Genomic DNA, 22,870 nt, shown 5'->3' with positions numbered 1-22,870 from the left:
TATGCAGGCGCTGCTGGAATGTTGCTACATAGAAATGGAAAGTTCACAATTGGGAAGCTGAAATCATCTCTTTTGACGTAAAGTTTTGTTTTCAACCGACCCTCATTGTCAATTTCTAGATGTAAGTCAAGATATGAGGCAGACTTAACTGTATCTGTAGTATCCTTTATCTCTAGTTCGATGGGATAGATTCGTTCAACATAGTCACAAAATTTTGTATTATTTAGTAAGAGAACATCATCTATATGTGTCGTATTTATATGTTTTGCAAACACAGTTTGGAGATATATAGGAACTAGGAAATCTATAACACAAGTATTATAATAGCCTAGAAAGGAATAGTTTCTTAAGAATATGTGTAACACTGTGTTATTTGAGAAAAAAAGGAAGACAATTGAATTCATCGCAGCTGATACTAGTTTTCCCGGCAACACGTTTTATCCCTTCATATCATGTTTCCGGTATGAGAGTACGTATTGGCGTATAAAGATAAATTGCCAGCTTAATTTTCAGATCAATTTAGATAAAGGTATATTCTAAAAGAGTATCAAATTGTATAATTGTTATTTCGGTGTCGTATTTTAATACGTCTTGCAAACAAAGTTTGGAGTATACAACAACGACTATGTTAGTTCGACTTCCGTTTAGAACGTTGAAGTATTTTAAAAGATATGATGACAGCAGTTTTCATAGAAAAAAAGAACTTTGTATTGTGTCAGTTTGGAAAGAAAAAGGAGACAACTGAAAGCATCACAGCTACTTACCCCTTTCCCTGCAACCAAACCTTTCCCGTTATAACAGTCATATTTCCGAGGTAATGTCATATAATGTAAAATTGCAGAAAAAAAATTCCTACTTTATCGGATGAAAGCATTATCTAAAAAAACATTGCACGGTTTTTTGTTATTTCTGTGTATTGTGTCGTAATTGTTTACGCTTACGTCTGGCAAAGAAATTTGAAGGTATATAGGAATCAACCTGTTAACAGGATTGTCCTTTTAGAACTTTTGAGTATTCAAAAATTATGATGTGAACCGCTGCAAAGATTATAAGAAACAAATATTGTGTAATACTTGGACAGAAAGGCGAGACTACTGACAGCATCGCAGCTATTATACCTTTCCCCATATCACTTATTTTCTCTGTATTCCATATTTCCGGGATAAGAGTAACGATATAAAAAGTAAAACTACAGGCAAAATGTTTTAGACTAATTCAGATCAAGGTATAATCTGAAAATAACAACAGGGTCTAAATTGGGTTTTTTTGTGAAGTGTTTTGTATTTTTTATATGTCTTGCAAAACAGTTTGGAGGTATATAGGAAATATTATGTCCACACGACTCTCTGTTTAAAGTGTCATTATTTTATGTCTATATGTGTAAATATATGATGTTAGCAGTTTCCCTCCACACAAGAAACAATGTTTCATGTTTCTTGTAAAAAAAGAGAGGAGACACAATCGAAAGCATCGCAACTACTCCCCCTTTCTCCCTTTCATTGCAACATATTTTTCTTTTTTAAAATATTGCCGAGTTAAGAGTATTGGCATGTAAAATTGCAGACTACAACCAGACCAATGTAGATGAAGAAGATATAATTAAATGTAGGCAATACAGGAGTAAATCCTGTGGATACTCTCAAATAATTTTACATTTTGAACTTACATTCGTGTGGAGAGGTTAATTTTTTTGAACTCAAAAGACACTACTTCATATAATGCTAAGAATATGCTATACTTATTTAGATTGGTTTACTGCTTGTTTGCCTAAATTTACTTATACCCATTATCTATTAGTTAAGTAAACAAAAAAGACAAAAGGTTTAATGAGCATACAATTGTATAGTCTTTTCCAACTTTATAAGTAAAGTTTATCTGTGATTTTTTTATATTCAGGCATCTTTCACTGTGTAGTTCCATTTTTATTTGTGTAATTAAATAAATATATTATAAATAATTGAATTTTTTTCTCAATGATGATTTAATGTCTATTCAATGGATTCATTAAACATAAATTTAATAACAAATAATTTGCATTTATTTATAAAAGTATCTTAATAATCCATTATTAAAGTTTTCAATGATAATGATACAAATACATCCGATGTAAAATAAAGTTGTCTTTTATTACACACATAATTTTTAGAATTTATGGATCAAATTTTTATTCATTGCAAAGATGAAATAAATAAAGCACTATGTAAGATGAAGTAATATGAAGCACTATATGTATAATGTTGAAAAATACAATATTTTATTTATATGCATATCAAAAGTCACTAAACCTTATATTAACAAAGTCACAAATTACAATATTTCACAAAGTCATGCTGCGTCAGAGTAGTCTATCACGTTAATGAGTCCTTGTTGGTATCTGTCTTTCAGTAGCTGAAGTCTAGTGTCTATTATTCTGTATACTAGGCGTCTTTTTGGTGGAAAGGTACAGTCCTCCTGCTGCATACTGGATAATTGTACATTCTGTTAATGCTTGGGTCTTCTTTAATAGTTCGATGATCTCGTAGATGTTGGGTAGGGCATGTTGAAGACTAATCTTAATCTTGTGCCATACTTCTAGGTGGCTGGTGAGAAATTATTAACAGCTTAGATAAAATGATAAAACTTGCTTAAATTTTAACTCTCGTGATTTTTGATTGAAAAAAGAACTACACAATGGGAAATCAAGTACACGAAAACAATAAAAATTTCACTCTTGAGTCGAGAAAATCAATAATAAAACAACGCCGGTGAGGGTACTGATCAAAAGTTATTTCTAAACAACAATTGTACATTTTTAAGAAATTATTTTTTAAAATGTGTTATTAGAAATACACATGCAAATACACGATGTTTTATTTTCAGTATTTATCGAGAAAATTAGAAGCTTTTGAAATTGAAATCTAAATAAAATGTTAATCTTTGCTGCATATTGATAAAAAAAAAATGGAAAAAAATCTTGTACATAAATAATCTAAAGATCTTTCGAGTCACCAATTTTCAGGAGGTTCCACAAAGTCCTTATCATGTTGAAAATTCCCAAAATATACTTATTTTTCACATCTACGTTTTCGAGTACACTGGTCTGCTCTTGTCACGTGAACATTCTATAGAAATATTGTCCTTTCGTGAATATAACAATTTTAAAGTCTGTCTATGCAGTTTCAAAATGTTTTTATAAAGTTGGTATCTTTTTACTATTTTTATACAATTTTAAGAAAAGGCCGTCTCTATGTTTGTACATGCATTTGTGGTCTTCTCGATCTTTTCACATTCAATGTTTACATCAGGATAAGGTCCGTTTGAATTTGCTTAGTAACTTAATTTCAAAAGTGTCAATCTTTGCTGCATTTAATCGATTCCTTAAGAATTATTTTCCTGAACTTCTCTTGTCTAGCTGCATATATATACGGATAATTAGCATGTTTCAGAGTGATAGACAGCCTGTAGAAAAATAAATTGAAGTTGGTACTTCAGGAATTTATTCGCATAGCAACATTTAAAACCAATTTTACATCAAGCTCCTATAGCCTGCTGTACTCGTCGTTTGATATTTAGGTAGGGAAATGATAACATTAAATGGAAGTTTTGTCTTTATTTCAAGTTATTTCTATCTTTACTATTTACCAGAGTGTTTTCACGTGATATTATAATTTAAAGCGTCCTTGCTAAAACGAGACAAACATTCAAAAGATCTAGTTTTCAGTAGTTACAGGGGAGGTAATATTTTGTCACTAGATTTCCCACTGTACAGTTATTTGTTAGAATGTATTGTTTTATTCTATATCAAAAGTTCCGAAATAAATATTTACAAAAATTAAACAATAAATAAGGTAAGTAAATAAAAAGAATTTTGAATTTCACGGATTTTATTTCAATCTACAGTTTCATTATTTTACTTTTTAGATTGTCGTCAGAATTTTACCAACGATTTAAAAAAATGTTGATATTTTGTCCAAATAAATATTTGTCAAATTCAATGCATTTTCTGGGCAAATTTATAAGATATTTCCACAAAATTGCACAAATTTTAGCCAACTACTCAGCAAGTGCAATCTTTAGACTCCTCTATGGAACCGAGGACAGGGGCACTTAAGGTCATTTGTTTTGTTGTGTGTTTAATATTTTGTTTTATTTCTATGTTAATGTAAATGTCATCATTATACTGTTGTTTATACATTAACTGTTCTTATGCCTTTGGCCCTCTTATGGGTGTTATTTTTGCTTAATTAAATATTAAACATATTCGCCACATTTCTATAAATTAATGGTAGAATTCAGTATCCTTCATAAAATTTAACACGTAAAATACAGGTTAAAATATAACTATAATTCAGAAATAAACTATAATTGTTAAAACAACATAACACTTTATGTTGTTATAAACCTGCAATTAAATGGAGACAAAGCAGGACGACACCATCCACAGAGACTGAAAAAAATAAAAAATGTTGTGTATCACAGAATAAATTTGTCAGATAAAGCTGTAATCTGATTAAGTGTCAAAGGGGAATTAGCTGTCAAATTCATCCAAATTCTAAAAGTCTAAAATAAACAATTTACGATGCATGGACTTGGTAATATGAAACAACATTTCGTGTGGATTTTAGTTTAGATGCCATCTAATTAACCATCGAGATAACCTCCGAAGATACCTGACGGTTATATAATCCGATATAAACAAAAATATAGATATAAATAGATAACAAACACGTGCAATTGGGATTTTTTATGTCTATTTGATTTCATATTATAGGTTAAACAAATATGTTAATTATCGTTTTTCCCTGTATAAGAATGAATTTTTGTGGATTGAATCAGTCACCCTTGTTTCACTTTCAGTGTTGACATTCTTTTCCTTTTAATAGCTGAACACGCCTAGTTTATGCGTAACCCATCTTTAGCTAAGGGGTTAAATAGAAGGTCTTATGAATACGGAGTCAATGAGGGCGAATTATTCACTTGCAAGTGAATAATTCATCTGTGATGTTTCTTAGATAATTTTTACAAAATTGAAACAAACTGGCTGCTAAAAGCGAATTATTATTTCACTTTCATTATTGGCTGTACCAAAAAGAAATCATATCTAATTATTTTTAGATCTCGAAGTTAATGTCCCTTTAATCAGTTTCAGTGTATCATTATATAGTGTGCCGTCTCTTTGGGGCCAAGGGGTTGGCGGGGCGGAGGAATTGCATTTTTGTAGCTTTGCAAAAACAACCGTTTTTTTTCAATTTCCATCAATTGAGTATCACTCTTATTTACGGGATAAGAGTATTGACATCGTCGAATTCCCTGAATCCTGATCTGTTGTAAAGCGTTTAGTTTTTCGCGAACTATGGATGCTTGCGAAACAACGGTTGGCAGGAAATTCGATGTGACCTGTCCTATCAACTGTAGTCTAACTAATGAAATGTGAGTTGTAAGTTGATAGAACTTGGGGGGTAAAAAATGTCATTTAAAAGATTGACCAGTGATAAAAAAATGCAATGGATGGTCATTGCTCAGATTATAAAAAATGATATGAGCTGAGTAATTCCCGATGTTGTAAGAATTTTAAAAGGTGGTATATGGGAGCCTTCAAGTCGCATGTGAGAAATTCTTTTTTTTTTTATATATACAAAATATGATGCACAATAACATAATGGTAAAGTTCGAATATATCTAGAACAAACAGTAAATCGTCACATGGCTGATGAATATCAGAAAAACTATAAAGTTCACATCTGTTAATTTTCACGCTTGCTGCAGGCTCTAAATTGAAATACACATTTCTCGGCAAAAACGAAGGATACGAATTCAGTAAATTATAGTAAAAGATAAGTGCACGTGTATCAAGGGAAAAAACAGCAACTCTTCACACAGCTGAATATTCTAAGAAACAGTTTAATCCGAATCAGATAATTGTCACTATAGATTATGCTTAAAGTTAAGATCCATTGTTTCGTCTGCTAAACGATATTGTATAAAGATATGTTCAAGTGTATCGCGAAAAAACAGCAACTCTTCGAATGGGCGAATACTTCATAACAAGTAAAGTTTATTCATATAAAAGTTCAATTGTGGTCACAAGTTTACAGTTAAAGTACATTTGTTGTTTGGAAAAAGAACATACATTCAAGTTCGATTATGTCCACATATCTATAATGACTCAGATATTGTAGTAAATTTCAGAGGTGCTCCTACTTTTAGGAAAAATATATCTCCTAGCAGGAAGGGATGCCTTCCAATTCGGGGCTTCCTATTCTAATCTATGGTCTATGTCGGACGTGTGTTCCACAGCTCCTGCACGAAGTATTTAGTTATTAGAAGCCACGCTAATCTGACAGTTATTGTTGGTAAGTTATTAGCTTGCCCACACAATCACTTCACTGGTGTCAGATGTTAAAGTAACTGACAAAGGTGGAAAATAGTCTTTTCAACGCAAAACGAGACGTGTTGAATTTTTGTTTTTCGCGGGTCAGATTTGTCAATCAATCCGTGTTGTTCCTGTGAATTGCACATTCACACATTCTTTCCACACACTTACCAATACAAATTAGAATCATTGAGTTAAATATATTCATTTCACTTGAAAAAAGGTGAAAACAAGGGAATAAAAACCATACGCACTGGATTTCAGTGTTGTCACATGAAAAGGGTGACAACTATAAAAACAAAACAAAACATCAGAATATCTTAATTTTCTTTGGTTGAATTCAGATTTAGTCTGAGTCAGTAGTACTGATGGTATGAAAGATTTATAGAAAAAGTATGAGACTATGGAAACAAGAATGGCAACTACAGAACAACATATTTGGACCATAAAATCAGATATAAAAAAAATCATCAATTCAATAAGTCCCAAAGCCACAGCTGAACGAGGTCGCCTTCACCAAGAGGTCAAAGTCCGAACAGAGATTTCCGGGATATACAATGTTATACATGTAAGGAAATGGGCCATTACAGTACACAGTGTCCAAAGAAAAATTGGTCACCAATGAGACGCAACAGGTCACCATCTCCAAATAATAATCTAAGAGAGGGGAAGTTAAACGAACAAGGACTGAAGATTTAGGCCGCTCATCAGTTAAAAAACCTCAAATAGGCCAATTATCTCAACTTAGGGAAATGAAACCAGAGGTATTTGGGAAAAAGCAGGTAACAATAAGTGACAGCAGTGCTGTTCATTGTAATTTGACAGACTTCAATAATGGCCAGGAGAGAGGTAATGAGAGTAATATTGATAATCCTCAATTACATGAGATTCAATTGTATCCAGGCGATCGAAATCCAGAATGCAATACTCCTGTGTTAAACATCTCAATTAATGATGTACCCGATAATGCGGTAATTGATACAGCTGCTCGGGTCACACTTATGAGAGAAGAGTTTGCAAAGAAACTTAAAGTCTGTACCAATAATTTCTTATACCTATACCAAACCAATTGCAACTAAAATTTTCAATTACAAACACGTTTTGCAGGATCTCAGCATTGACGACTTCAAGTCTAAACCTCCTGATTGCACCTGTGCTAGTTCCCAAATCACATATAATCCGGCTGGCCACGTTATTACCGGAGACCTCAACATTGTCAATAACACTTCCCTGCGAAATATCGTGAGCCTAAATCCATCAATTGGAAATACAACTTCAAAATACTGATGGATTCAGTCGAGGATTATGCCATGCAATGGGCTAAACGCGAGAAAGAAGACGTAGATACTCTTTCCGAATGGATTAAGGCTGTGAGGTCATTGATACAAATCCGAATTAAGAAACTAAATGGGCATATCAATACCCACGCAACATCAATTTTTAAAGACCCAAATGTTGCAAAACTCTTGAACTACCTCCATGACAAATATGTTGTTGTCCCCGCAGATAAAGCCCCAAACAACATCGTTTTTGTGTGTAAATATCATTACATAAACTGCTTGATAAATGAATTAGGTATTGAAAATTCAACTCAAACTCAACATATACCCTCACGACACTTACCAAAGAGGAAATCCTGGATAATCATAGGTCTGTTCTATGTTCCTTTGGAATTTCAACCAAAGATGAAGAACTGGATCTTCCATCACTGTATTGGATACCTAAACTACATAAGTGTCCTTACAAACATCGGTATATTGCTAAGTCTTCCAAGTGCTCCACGAAACCTCTTTCTAAATTATTAACATCTATTTTATCAGCAATCAAAGCCGGGCTCCAAAGTTATTGTGAAACTGCCTATTCTAGAGGTGGCGTGAATCAGATGTGGATACTAAAAAATTCCAAAGATCTTTTAGAGTACATACAATCTAAGACTCTCTCATCTTGCAATAGTATTAAAACATTTGACTTTTCCACACTTTACACAAGTATTCCCCATTCCAAACTAAAAGACAAATTGAAAGAGTTGTTATTACTTTGTTTCATTAAAAAGAATGGCGAACGTAGATACAAGTATCTTGTCTTGGGGAGGGATAAATCCTACTTTGTAAAGAATCACTCTGATTCAAACAAAAAATTCTCTGAAACTGACATTATCAAGATGCTTGATTTCTTGATTGACAACATATTTGTTACGTTTGGAGGACGTGTTTTTCAACAGACTGTCGGAATTCCAATAGGAACCAATTGTGCCCCTCTTCTTGCCGACTTGTTTTTTTATTATTATGAGGCTGACTTCATACAGGAACTTCTTAGGAAGAAAGATAAGAAGTTAGCAATATCCTTTAACTCTACGTTCCGCTATATAGATGATGTTCTCTCACTAAATAATACAAAATTTGGTGACTATGTTGAACAAATCTATCCCATCGAACTAGAGATAAAGGATACTACAGATACAGTTAAGTCTGCCTCATATCTTGACTTAAATCTAGAAATTGACAATGAGGGTCGGTTGAAAACAAAACTTTACGACAAAAGAGATGATTTTAGCTTCCCAATTGTGAACTTTCCATTTCTATGTAGCAACATTCCAGCAGCGCCTGCATACGGAGTATATATCTCCCAATTGATACGATATTCCCGGGCTTGTGTTTCCTATCATAATTTCCTTGATAGAGGATTGCTGCTCACAAGGAAGCTATTAAACCAAGAGTTCCAAATGGTGAAGTTGAAATCATCCCTTCGTAAATTTTACGGACGCCATCACGAGTTGGTTGACCGTTATGGAATAACCGTCTCACAGATGATATCGGATATGTTCCTTATGTCGTAACTACAATACCCTTCCCTTTTCACGAATGTGACTTACCGAATTAGACTATTTACCGGATTTGTAATAACATAAGCAACACGACGGGTGCCACATGTGGAGCAGAATCTGCTTACCCTTCCGGAGCACCTGAAATCACCCCCAGTTTTTGGTGGGGTTCGTGTTGCTTAGTCTTTAGTTTTCTATGTTGTGTCATCTGTACTATTATTTGTCTGTTGTCTTTTTATTTTTGGCCATGGCGTGTCAGTTTGTTTTCGATCTATGAGTTTGACTGTCCCTCTGGTATCTTTCGTCCCTCTTTCAAGCCTCCTGTAATTTTTAAAGGCTCTCTAATGTTGAAAGGTCCTGGAAAAGATAATAGCATTACAGCAAGGTATACAGAACAAGTTACAGTTAAGGTGGGAAAGACTGATACTAAGTGGAGAATTATAGTAGCTAAAATTAATGATCAAGTTATACTAGGAGTGGCTTTTCTTAAAAAACTTGACGCTGTGACAGATTTGACCGACTTGTCATTAACAATTAGAGGTGAAAAACATCTTACCAATGAAGAAAAAGCAGAAAATTGTAGTTTCAAAGTTTGCCGCATAACATTAGATGAGAATCCTTATTGTACCATCTAATTCAACTGTCAGACTACCAGTAAATTTGTAAAAGGCATTTGAAAATGAAGTGACTATTCAACCAAGTAGATTTTTGAATGTGCTGATCATGCCAAACATTTTGACCAAAGCTGATTTTAGAGTACCTATTGTCCTTAACAATTTGACAGATAAGACTATTTGTCTAAAGAAAAATCGCTTAATTGGTACAGCAATGGAAATATTTGGAGTACCAAAAGTGGTTGGGTGTGACTGTGAAGACAAAACACCAGTAAGGATAGTTAACACAGTTGATAAGGAACCAAGAGACTTAAAAAAAACCAATGAGATGAAATATATTCAAATTTTCCTGTGCAATTAAAACCATTATTAGATTTACCGAAAGAGAATTTAAATTAAAGTGAAAATTGAAGATAAGCTTCACTGTTGCTGGACTTGAAAGGTACATTTTCAAAACATGATTTCGACATTGGGCATTACACCGAAACAAAACATAGGATTGACACTGGAAACTCCTGTAAGAGAAAGAATGGGACGAACACCATTAGGTTTACAAGAAGAAAAAGAAAAACATCTCGAAGATTTATTAAACCGAGGAGTCATACAGTCATCAGAATGGAATGCAGCCCAGTATTAGTTCGCAAGAATAATGGGAAGATTAGGTACTGCGTTGATTATCGCGAATTAATTTCTATAACTCGAAAAGATGCATTTCCAAAACCAAGGATAGAGGCCTATATCGACATTTTTAGGGGTATTAAATGCATGTCTTGTTTAGACATGGCTATTATCAAGCTGAAATACATGAGAACGATAAGCACAAGACAGCGTTCATAAATAAAAATGGACTTTTTGAGCACATAGCCTCAGTTTTTGATTATGTAATAGTCCTTCATTTTTCTTCAGCGAATGATACAGTTAGTGTTGACAGGTTTGACATGGAAAATATGCTTTGCATACATTGATGACTTATTGTTTTGGGTAAAGATTTTGAAGACTATCTTGCAAATTTAAGAACTGTACTAGAAAGATTTAGGAAAAATAATCTCAAACTGAAGCCACAAAAATGAAATTTTTCCAAAAAGAAGTTATTTTCTTGGGCAAACTTCTAAATGAGAAAGGAAAAGCTGTCAATCACGCTAGTAGAGAAGTAATATTAAATTGGCAAATTCCTGTTACTAAGAAAGCTGTAGAATCTTTACTTGGGTTCGCTAACTATCATAAGGAGCATATTAAAAGCTTTTTTACCCTTACCGAACCCCTGTATGCATTTAAGAAGATAAAGTATTTTTCAATGGGAAAAAACAACACCAAACAGCTTCTGAATCATTGCAACAGGCACTTGTCGATTCAGTTACATTAGCATATCCAGAACCAAATGAAAAGCTCGTTTTAGATATAGATGCCTCACACACCACCATAGGAGCAGAATTATTACAAGTGATTGGTGGGAAAGAATATGTAATAAGTTATGCGAGTAAAGTCTTGGCACCAGCCCAAAAGAGATATTGTACCTCTAGAAAAGAACTGCTAGCTATTGTAGTTTTTACCAGACAATTCAGGAATTACCTTTTAGGTCAACAATTGATCATAAGAACAGATCACAACAGTTTAACATAGCTACTCAGGTTTAAAATGATCGAAGGACAGTTAGACAGATGGTTAGATGAATTGTCTCAATATGACATGGTTATTCATCATAGGGCATGGAAATTACACACCAATGCAGATAGGCTATCAAAAAGACCAGATGATTAGGACTCTTGGAATTGTTATTTTGCTGGTGCAGAAATAAAATCGCTACCTTGCGGTCGTTGCTCATATTGTACTCGAGCACAGAAGTTTGGAGTTCCTTTGAAGACGATGTTGATTATGTAGTTCCATTGTCTGAAATGAGTGTTTCTGAACAAATTGGAGATGAAGTCAATTTAGACAGCCTAGTGTGTAGTCACTATTGCAATTGGATAAGTGAGTCTGAAATTCCCAATATAGAAACTGAACAAAGGAAAGATCAAGATCTTTTAATCAGATTAATAATATGGTTGGAGGACAAAAAGGAACAAGATGAACATGAATTGTATTTATGTAGCCCTTCTATTAAACATTTTTGGAATTGTAAGCATCAATTAGTGCTTAAGGATGGTTTATTATGCTATAAATGGTTAGATCCAGTTCATTCAAGACTGTTACTAGTTGTCCCGAGGTCTCTGAGACAACAAATTTTAGAGAATTGTCATGACAACAAATTATCAGGGCATTTTGGACAGGCAAAAACCATTGAAAGATTAAAACAGAGCAACATTTGGTATGGATTACGTGAAGATGCTAGAAATTATGTGAAATCTTGTCACACCTGTAATGTGAACAAAAATGCAAACATCAAACTAAAGGGGCCTTTAGGTCAATTCCATGCAGGAATTCATATGAAAATATTGCACATGGACATCCTGGGACCATTACATGAAAGTTCTTCTACTAACAAATATATATTAGTGTTAGTATCAAATTAGAAAATGGATGGAGATGTTTCCTTTACCCAATCAAAACACTATGACTGTGGCTTAAACTTTATTAGTTGGCTTCATTTCAAGAATGGGATGTCCAGTCCAGTCCAAATTCACACTGATCAAGGGAAAAATGTTGATGGTGATTTATTTCATGATATTTGCAGACTGTTGCAAATCGTCAAGACTAGGACCACTCTATATAGGCATTGTTCTAACGGACAATTTTAGAGGTTTAATTGCACCATTTTACAAGCCATCAGATGTTACTTAAAGGGAAAGCAGAAAGATTGGGATCTTCATTTACAAACCATAGCTGGTGCTATAAGATCAACTGTAAATAGACAGACAGGGTTTACACCAAACATTATAATGCAACATCGTTTGTAACGTTCATTTTGATTGGATAACGCCACCAATTTGCATGGCATCAATTCACAATTTTAGAAACTATATCCAAAATGTTAACAGAATCGGTTCTTGATATATTACCAATTCCCATGATATTATCATTAAGACCGAGAGGATAGACTGTCTGTAATTTTTAATCTAATTTAATTCAATTATTTTCCGTGATCGTACAAATATAAAAAAGAAGATGTGGTATGATTGCCAATGAGACAACTCTCCACAAGAGACCAAATGACACAGAAATTAACAACTATAGGTCACCGTACGGCCTTCAACAACGAGCAAATCCCATACCGTACAGTCAGCTATAAACGGCCACGAAATGACAATGTAAAACAATTCAAACGAGAAAACTAACGGCCTAATTTATGTACAAAAAATGAACGAAAAACAAATATGTAACACATAAACAAACGACAACCACTGAATTACAGGGTCCTGACTTGGGACAGGCACAAACATACAGAATGTGGCGGGGTTTAACATGTTAGCGGGATCCCAACCCTCCCCCTAACCTGGGACAGTGGTGTAACAGTACAACATAAGAACGAACTATAAAAATCAGTTGAAAGAGGCTTAACTCATCAGATTTATAAAAATACAAATATTACAAATACAAGTGGACGTGGCTGGGTACTTGTACATCCAAACAACAAAAAGACACTAAGTACAGATCTGAGAGTACTCGCAGTTACTGACAGCCAGTTCAAAGCCACTAACAACTTATAAAAATAATCATGCATCTAAGACTAAATTATCAATCCGTACACATCCAACATCCAATGGTAAAGACGTCATAAACAGTCAGAGAAAAACATGACCTTGTGCGATGCCAAGCTACAGGTATCGACAGATTGTAGATCCATGAATGTGTATATGTAAATAACAATAATATTTAGTTTGCTTTTAATTTACTGATAACAAAATCAATATTAGTACCAATAAAAACAATATGTAATGATCTAATTACAGTGTTGAATTGATAACCTTTTAGAATAAGTTTATTTAAAGGATCGATAAGTTTACCAGGATCGTTTCTAAATTTCCGGGCACGGTAAACAATATTGCCGTAAAAATGAGGATGTGCAATCCCGTTTGAAATAAGTTTTCTACAGGTACAACCAAACTTCAAAACCAAATATTGATATCTGTGGAAGAATTTAGTAAAGGTTTTAAGTAATTTGTGGTAACGAAATCCCTGGCTTAATAACTTACCAGTAATACATAGATTACGTTCGTTAAAATCAAAAACGTCACAACAGACACGGGCATAGCGAACGAGTTGTGAAATATAAACACCGTAAGATGGTGCCAAAGGAACATCACCATCCAAAAAGGAAAAATTAACAATAGGGAACGAAAAATCGTCCCTTTTGTCGTAAATTTTAGTGTGGAGTTTCCCGTGTAAAACCGAAATATCTAAATCTAGGAAAGGACAGTTGTTACCGTTTAAATTTGGTTTATTTAAAGTAAGTTCCTTTGGGTATATTTTGGCAGTATATTGAGAAAATTCTTGATTATTTAACGAAAAAATATCATCAAGATAACGGTAAGTGTTGTTGATATTATCAATTAAATGCAATTTAGACGGGTCTTTACTGAGTTTGGTCATAAACTGTGATTCATAACAGTACAAAAACAAGTCTGCTATTAAAGGGGCGCAATTAGTGCCCATAGGAATACCTACAACCTGTCGATAAACTTTGCTGCCGAAACGTACATAAATATTATCAAGGAGAAAATTAACAGCTTCAATTATCTCATCACACCTCCAGTAAGTATATCTAGTATATATACCTTTCTAAACTTTGAATGAGATTCCCCAGGCTGCTTATTTACTACTTCTAAAGGTTGAACTGTTTAATATTTAATAGGATGATTGTGCCGACTTCTAACAAACTGAATGGCGTTATCTATCAAAATAATTTTCAATAGTAATTATTTTTACGGCTATGATCTGACCGCTAAGCTATAAATTTCTGACGAGACACAGAAACATAAACACACCCGAAAGTCGTTATAGATCATTAAGAGAATTAAGACATCTCAACCAAGCAACAAAATGCAGCTGTCGGAACAATTATAAACCAAATTATATGCTATTTATGCAAATAATTTAAAATATATCCGAGTTTACATCAGATATGAGATGCAATTGTAATGTAGTCAATTTACGTTGAACAAACGAAAAATCAATTTATCTTTTCATCCTGTCATAAAATTTTGATAATTAAAAAAATATAAATTACGCATGTACAGCTGTCATCTAATAACAGCAGTTGAAAATCAGTTTAGATCCTGATGATGCATTATCATAAAATCTTTGGAAAAATCTACGAAATATTAAATATTGATTTAATAAAATGTTAATTTAGATATCAGGGCTGATATGCATAAAACCACTTATCTCAGATGGTGCCATTAAAACAAAATACAGATATGGTTTGGAGATATCTGGCCACAGCTTTTATTCATAATATAGATTCATATGATATATATATATATATAGATAGATAGATAGATGTATATGTATTTGTAGATAGATATATGGTTGGTTACCCGAAGATAATATGGCAACCTTGCTGCAAAATGCAGATAGATAGATAGATATATATGAAAATGTAAAGATGCACCGTGGGATACACTGGTGCTTCAAATTTAGAAAACACCGTGGGATACACAAGTGTAGTCTGTATTATCCAAAAACCTAAAATTTCATAGTTAACATTAAGATTCTATGCAGCGAATTCTGCCACATTGACGGAGGAAAACAGAGACTCTGTCAACCGCCATAAAAAGGGCGGTTCGCTGCAAAGCTGTGAACCAGATATGAGATAACTACAGATAGATAGATAGATATTTTTATTCAAAGTACAACTTGGTACATATATATGTTAAATAATCTATATGATGTTTTGTGAACAACTGTTCAAAAACATATTTACCTACACAGATAAAAATACTAACCAAAACTACACCAAACCCTAAGATAGTTGATTGTATTTGTATACCATAAAATATAGTATATTATAGTATATCATCAAATATATATTCAAGATGTTTAACAATTCATTTCATAAGCATGTTAAGGGTGACAAGTGAAAAACATCCAGTTGAAAAATTTCTGGTCTGATCGAAAATCATAATATTTTATGTAGCAACCCTGACAGCTAATTATAAAGGCAATAATATAGTTGTATATTCTATAGCAACACAAGTCCATGCTTTGCAATAACCTGGTCAAATTTGAGACCATACTTACTTAAGAATTGATGAACAGCATAATCCATCTGATCATGTTCTTCGTCTCATTGTGCAAAAATCCCACTCTAGAACTACCTGTGTCATTACCTGCTACATGTTTTATTAAGAAATATGGTGGATCCTCATAGTTTCATGTTCTGAGTTAACTTTTAACATGCTTGACAATCATGCCATCACAAAGATTCATTTCCGTGCCTAGACCTAAGTCAACCCCATCTGGAGGATGTCGGTCTGCTACAAAAACATACTTACTATTGAGGATTCTACTATCCGAACATTAAAGCTAATAGGATCTCCTACAATTCTTGTACAGCAAATAGCTACATGGAATTATATGTTACATATGTAATACCAATACAATTTAAAGCATAATTAATCGAGAAAAATAATAATTCTTCTGTAACCCCTGTCTTAAGTTGTCAGCATTGGATCTCCGACCCTTTAATAATCCTCAAAAACAATTGAAAAGACAGCTTCAAACACACTGAATTCATACCAAGTTTAGCCAACAACAAGATAAGGAAATATTTGCTAGACTTCAGCATGACTCTGGTTAAGGTAAATGTAAAGCCTGGAGTGTTTAATACCTTCTTAAAAACTGACAAACCTCAATTTTTTTTTTTGACACATCTGTTAAATTTTCCTAAAAAAATATCCAAACCTAGTAAAAGTTATGTCACAATTTTTGTTGAGAGAGATACAAAATGTACAAGTAAGCAATACCTTAACAATTCATAGAGAGAGATAGGAAATGTATTCATTAAAACAATTAGAGATCTGAACTCATGAAAAAAGAAAGACTGTCCTCTCTGATACATCTGTATGTACTGGGTGCTGTGGAACTTGCAATTAAACGGTTACTAAAGGTCTGAAATAACAGTAATAAAACCCGTGGGGTAATAGCAGGATAAACATCTGCAGTTGGGACCAAGCATCTGAAGCGATCCACCTAAAAACCAGAAATGGCTTCAGCCATAATGAAAAATTTGTACCAGAACAGTGATAATGAATGTCATACTAAACTCCAAAATATATGAACTAAAATAAAAATTCATACAAGGCTAACATAGGCCAGAGGCTCCAGACTTGGAACAGGTACTAAATTGCGGAGGGGTTAAACAAGTTATTTAAAATCTCAACCAAATGCAGAACAAACAAACACACAACAATACGCACAGTAAAAATCACACAGTTTAAAGAAGTCCGAGTCCAATATCAGAATAGGTAACAAAACAAACAAAACAAAATTTGAAAAATGACGACATTACATAAATCAACAATGGACTACTAACAGTTACTGACATGCCAGCTCCAGACCTCAATTTAACTGTTCGAAAGATTATGTCTCCATTATATGAAATATCTAGCACCATCCCTCCAATGGGGGTTTAGTATCATATCATCATAACATAATGATATATTAGAGGAACATAACCCGTATCAACCAGCAACTGGTTTAAGAATAAATGAGTTTTTGTCCGATGCAAAGACTGTGCAAGTGAATCAATATTGAAGCCAAAATATGCCATTTTTTATGCAGGCAACAGTATTCCTTCTTTATAAGTTTGCTTTAATGTTTTGTTAGCTTTTGAGGTAAACTGACATTTTGTACTTTGTAAAGTATATTACCATAAAAGATTGGATGGGAAATACCTGAATGTGTAAGATGTCTATGTAGAAGTGAATTTCTTATAATGTTATAAAACTGCCCATAAATACAAGGCAAGAAGAACTGGATCAACTCAGGCAAATGCAAATTTCAAAGAATGACTATGAGGACCTGTATACTAGAGTCTAAATCCATGTAAGAAGAAACAAACATTTAGTATAACAGCAGCAACCACTCTCTGTCTCGTCTTGGGTTTGAACCAGGTTGCCCAAATGAAAACTTATTTCCATTTGAGGTCTAGTTGATCTGAAACTTGGATTATCATAAGAAGGCCTAGATTATGCAAAGTAAACATGGTAAATGTCTCCTGTTAGGACAACAAACAAGTTATAAAGGATGACCTGTGTTACACAAAAAAAAAAAACAAAAAAAAAAACACAAACAAGCTGCTTAACAACATCTAGGTACCCTCATAATTAAAAGCATAACATTTCAAATTAGTCCCAGTGTTCATGCTAACTGAAATTCAACCTGTACTATAATTTTCATTAATAAATATCAACCATAATTTGGAATCAACAGTAGCCCAGCAACCAGTAGGGCCAATGGTTTTATGCAAATGAAATTGTTGTCATAATGCTTCCAGCCTAAAATTAACAAAGCTTGGCACCTAAATGTACAGCGTAAGATACTCATCTATTTGAGCAACTCCTAGAATCTTCCAGGATGAAGATTAAAATCAATTCTAGTATATATATAAATTAATGCTGTTGTCGACACCTAAATACTAAAGATTTTTAACTGGTTTGGAGCAGACTGCAAGACAAGCTGTAAATAATTACTTAAATTGTACTAGTTTGTGCTAATATTACATGTACATCAAGGGTCCGGAAACGATCATATTTGCCAGTCGTGTCCTAAGATGAAACTATTTGTCCTAAACGAGTAATTGGGATTTAGGACAAATTTAATTTTTTACAGAAGTAATTTCGGTCATTTCATTGACTCAATGTTTGAAATCGGATTTCGTAATCGCCATTTTGCACTTGTGATCACTTGTTTTTGTTTATAATCCCTTTCCTGTAATAAAACTGCCACTAGATAGTTTGATAATCCTGAGGGCCCTCCTAATATCTATACCAATGCCTCCGGGAAACATTGGCTAATGATCACTAATCACTTTTTACCTGTGGTTTTAATTCACACCTGACAGTGATCACAAGCTCAGAATAATATCTTTAAAACATTAAAGTTCCCTGACATGTGTATTCATTATTTATTTACTTTTCATCAAAGACAGTCATCAATTCTGATTTAAAAATTAAATCTAAATTTACGTAGAAAAAAGTATTTTTTCATGAGTAACACATGTGCTTTATTTACTATGGAATACGCATGCGTGAAATTGTCTTCAGCAAATTTAATATTTAATCGTAAAATGCAAATTGATTTCATGCTAAATTAAACGAGTGCAACTATTATCTGTTATATTCAAACACCTTTAAAGGTAATAAAATAAAAAAGCCGGTGATTTCCTGTTAATTTGATAAACAAAACAAATCCCGGAAATGAATCCGGAATTATTCGTACTTTAAAATATCGCAAACTTCCGGTTTTAACTTTTGTCAAATTGAAAGAAACGTTAGCAATGTCTGAGAAATTAACCATTTTGAGTCATTAAAATCATTTCAATTTTAGACTGTTGCCTTCCCTAAACTGTCCTTCATGGTAATGGTAAGACATTTACTTAGTAAATGCGATGAAACAGCAATACAAGTTCGTCATGTTCGTTGATGCTATGAATATAGTCAAGTTGATATTGGCAATTTGAAAAGGGGCACCAACTTTTCAAACATCTCAAAATGACCGAAATTGTCTGGAAAAATTTCCGGATCCTTGATGTACATACATGTATATATCCTCGCTTATCTGCGTCTGACAATTTACACAAAACTCTGTAATAGTCTCATTTTAAAAATGTTTACAAGATAAAACCATTTTGGCCCCTATTTTCCCTTAAATATATAGAAAAATAAAATTAAAAATAATGAAAATTTCCCACACACCTAAGACTGGTTGGTAGGGTTTGGTCGAACAGAAATATTTGCAGTCTGTCCTAAAATAGTGATCAATAAATATACACTTCTATAAATTTTGTCCTTTATAATTGTGGTACTTTATTGCAACATCTGTATTCATGCAGTACATGCATATCGATTTGTAATATTCAGATTATGTATCAAGATAAATAATATTATATTAGTCAATAGTGTTCTCCATTACAAATCATATGTCACAAATCATATGATAATATACAAAACAACATTTAAAAGTTTCACATGTAATATATTTATAATAATATATAATTGTAACCTTATATTCAAGAACGCATGATGTGGCATCCTCTATAAATTGTAAAAATAACACATTCAGCAATATTTTGTGGATTTAAGTTTAGAAACTGAGATATAATCATTACACAAATCTTTTAAATCTAAACCATAAGATTGGAATAAATATAAAAGTTGCCTTAATCTTTATACATATGTTTGTTATATGTTAGAATCACATGTACATGTAGGGGTTTAACTTAAAAGTACATTGTAATATACTGCTTTTGTAAATCTGATGATTACCTGGTAAATTATCAACTGTGAACTGGAACATACTAATGCAGAGCTCTTGGGGTTTGCATAAATGACATCTGACGATGATCCAATGTACAAATGTATGTGACCTAAAGGAGTTGAGTTAGTGGCGTGATGAGTCGTGAATCCAGTTCAGTCTGGTGTGTCATTGTTGTCTATGTCTCTGGTCCAACTGTAACAACCCTGGTGGTGTTGTGGCAGAGCAAGGTCGCACTTTTCGCTTTCTAACTGATCTTCCCAACATTGTGCTACAACTCAACAAAAAGTAAATATTAGTTCCACCATGCTACAGCATTGACATAACAAAATCAAATGACTGTACAAAGAAACAATAACAATAAAAATATTACGTATACTCCTAGTTGTGTCGAAGATAGTTACAATAATTTTAAAAAAAAAATTAATTTAAAATTAGTATATATACTTGATATATATATTTATTAATTCTTAAATCCATAGTCAGTTGATAGTGACATAGTGTAATATTTGTATATAATTAAGTTATTACAACAATAATTCAAGCTGTGGCCTGTTGATGACATTATGACTAAATTTGTGATTTATCTGAACTATTCATACCATATCGACCTAGTTTAGGCTAGAGAGTAGTAGCAACTATACATGTCACTGTGATGACTGATGTGACAGACTCGACACTCTGACAGTTTTTAGTAACAAGTGTGTAGGTACACGCAAAATTTATAGCAGGATATATACAGATAATGATATATGTTTGCTTAACTCCACCAACAAGCTAACATTTAGACATGACGATTTTTGGCTACTGCTTCTTAACTCTGGGCATGGTCTATGTGCAAGATTTCCAAGATTTTTGTTTATTTGTATCGAAAGTTGAACTTCCGGTTACGAACCTGGGTCCTTTCGCCCCAAAGGGTACGTCCCTTTTACACCTTTGTACGTTCATATCCTTTCATGGAATATTTGCTGTATATGTGCTATGAAAGATCTAGATACACAATTACCGATGTATACCCTTTTAAGGAAAATTTAATTATAATTCGGGAGTTCATCAGATAACGCCTGCCCCACAACACATAAACATTAAAGACACGTTACTAACCTGCATGATCTGTTACAGCGCAAATACAATTGTTAGGCCACAGGAGTTTGATATCCTAGCAATAACGGTGTAAAAATATGCCAAACTCAGTAGTCGTCATATATATACATATGAGTACCTTAATATCAGTATCAGGCAGACTATATACATGCATCTAATTTGATGTAGAAATACAATGACGAAATCATTATAATTATAATCTGCAAATCTTAGGACAATAATGCATCTAATTACTCATATTTGTAAAAATTAAATAATTTATAAAAATGAAAACGAATAATGGGACCAATCTCTTTCAGTCTTTGCATGTGCTCTCCACGTGGCGATGAAATTCCTGATGGAATATGATTAAAAAAATGACGATCGATAAAATGAATTCTTTATAAGATTACTTCTAATAAAAATTGGAAGCATGAGGCAGGTTATAACCATACAATACAAACACTTCTTTACCATTTACAAGATACTACTTTTCATTTTTTTCAATTTTACCGCTTACGAAATTTAAACAGCTTGCTTGCTGCGATGAAATTCTGTAAAGGACTAAATTACGTCACAGAATATAACGTCACTCATGTTAGGTAAATCTAAAACATGAAACACAATCCGTCAGTGGCCCCAGCAATAACTGAATTTAAGTCTATTTACTTAAATTCCATTAAGTTAAGATATCCAATCGTAGTACTAATTTATCGTAGGACATGTAGAAAAGCCGTCCGTTCGAAACAAATCTTAACTTACGTAGTTTTATGTATATCAGCCCTGTTCTTGGAAACAGATTGTTAAAATACTGAAATCTGTAAATTCTTATCGTGAAAGGGTAAGTTGGGTACACTTTTCACATTTAGGGGTTCTTTCGTGCTTTAGTTGTACTTTTTTCTCCTTGTAACATATGAACAAATAATGGATTCAGCATCTCATTTAAGATTGATTTGATTATTTTCATATATTAGAAGGTTAAATGTTGATTTTAAACACTATTATTTCACATTTCTATAGAACCTGATATAAAGGTCAAGTTCCAGTCCTGTATAAGGGGGTGACGAGACCATTTGATATTCTTAGGGAGTGGCAGGAGGTGTTTTTTTCTCGTATTGATCATTTATTTGTTTATTTTTTCCACGTGAAAATTTTCACTTTTGTACATATTTGTTTCCGGCATTTTGTGCTGAAGGTTATTAATTTTCATCCTGTTTAGTGCAAAGTTATTTATTTTCAGTTCTTACTGGTATTCATTTTCATTATCCTCCTCCCCTCCTAGAAAATCAAATTAGCATACTGTAAGTTTCAAGACAGAATGCGTGTTTGAAAAAGAAACATGTGCTGCTATAACTGTTAATGCAATTGCAAGTCTTACTTGTATTGAATTATATCATTTGATTTGACACAGTACCAAAGTCCTATTCATTTAAAAGTACTACAAAAAGAGAGAAGTCCTGCGATTGTACCAAACCCCCAAACCCCCAAACCAACCCCCACCCCCGCTACCTCCTCCACCCACACCTTTTAATTTAGGCCAAACAGAATTAATAACAGTTTTTTATTTTTCTATTTTGAAAATAAAAA

General features: G+C 33.1%; 1 long non-coding RNA gene across 1 annotated transcript; it reads right to left on the bottom strand.

Moving 5' to 3' along the window:
- Window positions 1-15,551: 15,551 nt before the first annotated feature.
- On the bottom strand, window positions 15,552-21,344 carry LOC127722396 (uncharacterized). Its single transcript, XR_007991715.1, has 2 exons — window positions 20,803-21,344; window positions 15,552-20,471 (listed from the first exon to the last, which is right to left on the bottom strand). It is a non-coding gene; the product is annotated as an uncharacterized LOC127722396 (long non-coding RNA).
- Window positions 21,345-22,870: the final 1,526 nt, after the last annotated feature.

The sequence above is a fragment of the Mytilus californianus genome, unplaced genomic scaffold (genome assembly GCF_021869535.1).
Source record: "Mytilus californianus isolate M0D057914Y unplaced genomic scaffold, xbMytCali1.0.p SCAF_1, whole genome shotgun sequence".
Lineage (NCBI taxonomy): Eukaryota > Metazoa > Mollusca > Bivalvia > Mytilida > Mytilidae > Mytilus > Mytilus californianus.
Note: the sequence above shows the minus strand (reverse complement) of the source record. Positions and strands in the feature narration are given on the sequence as shown.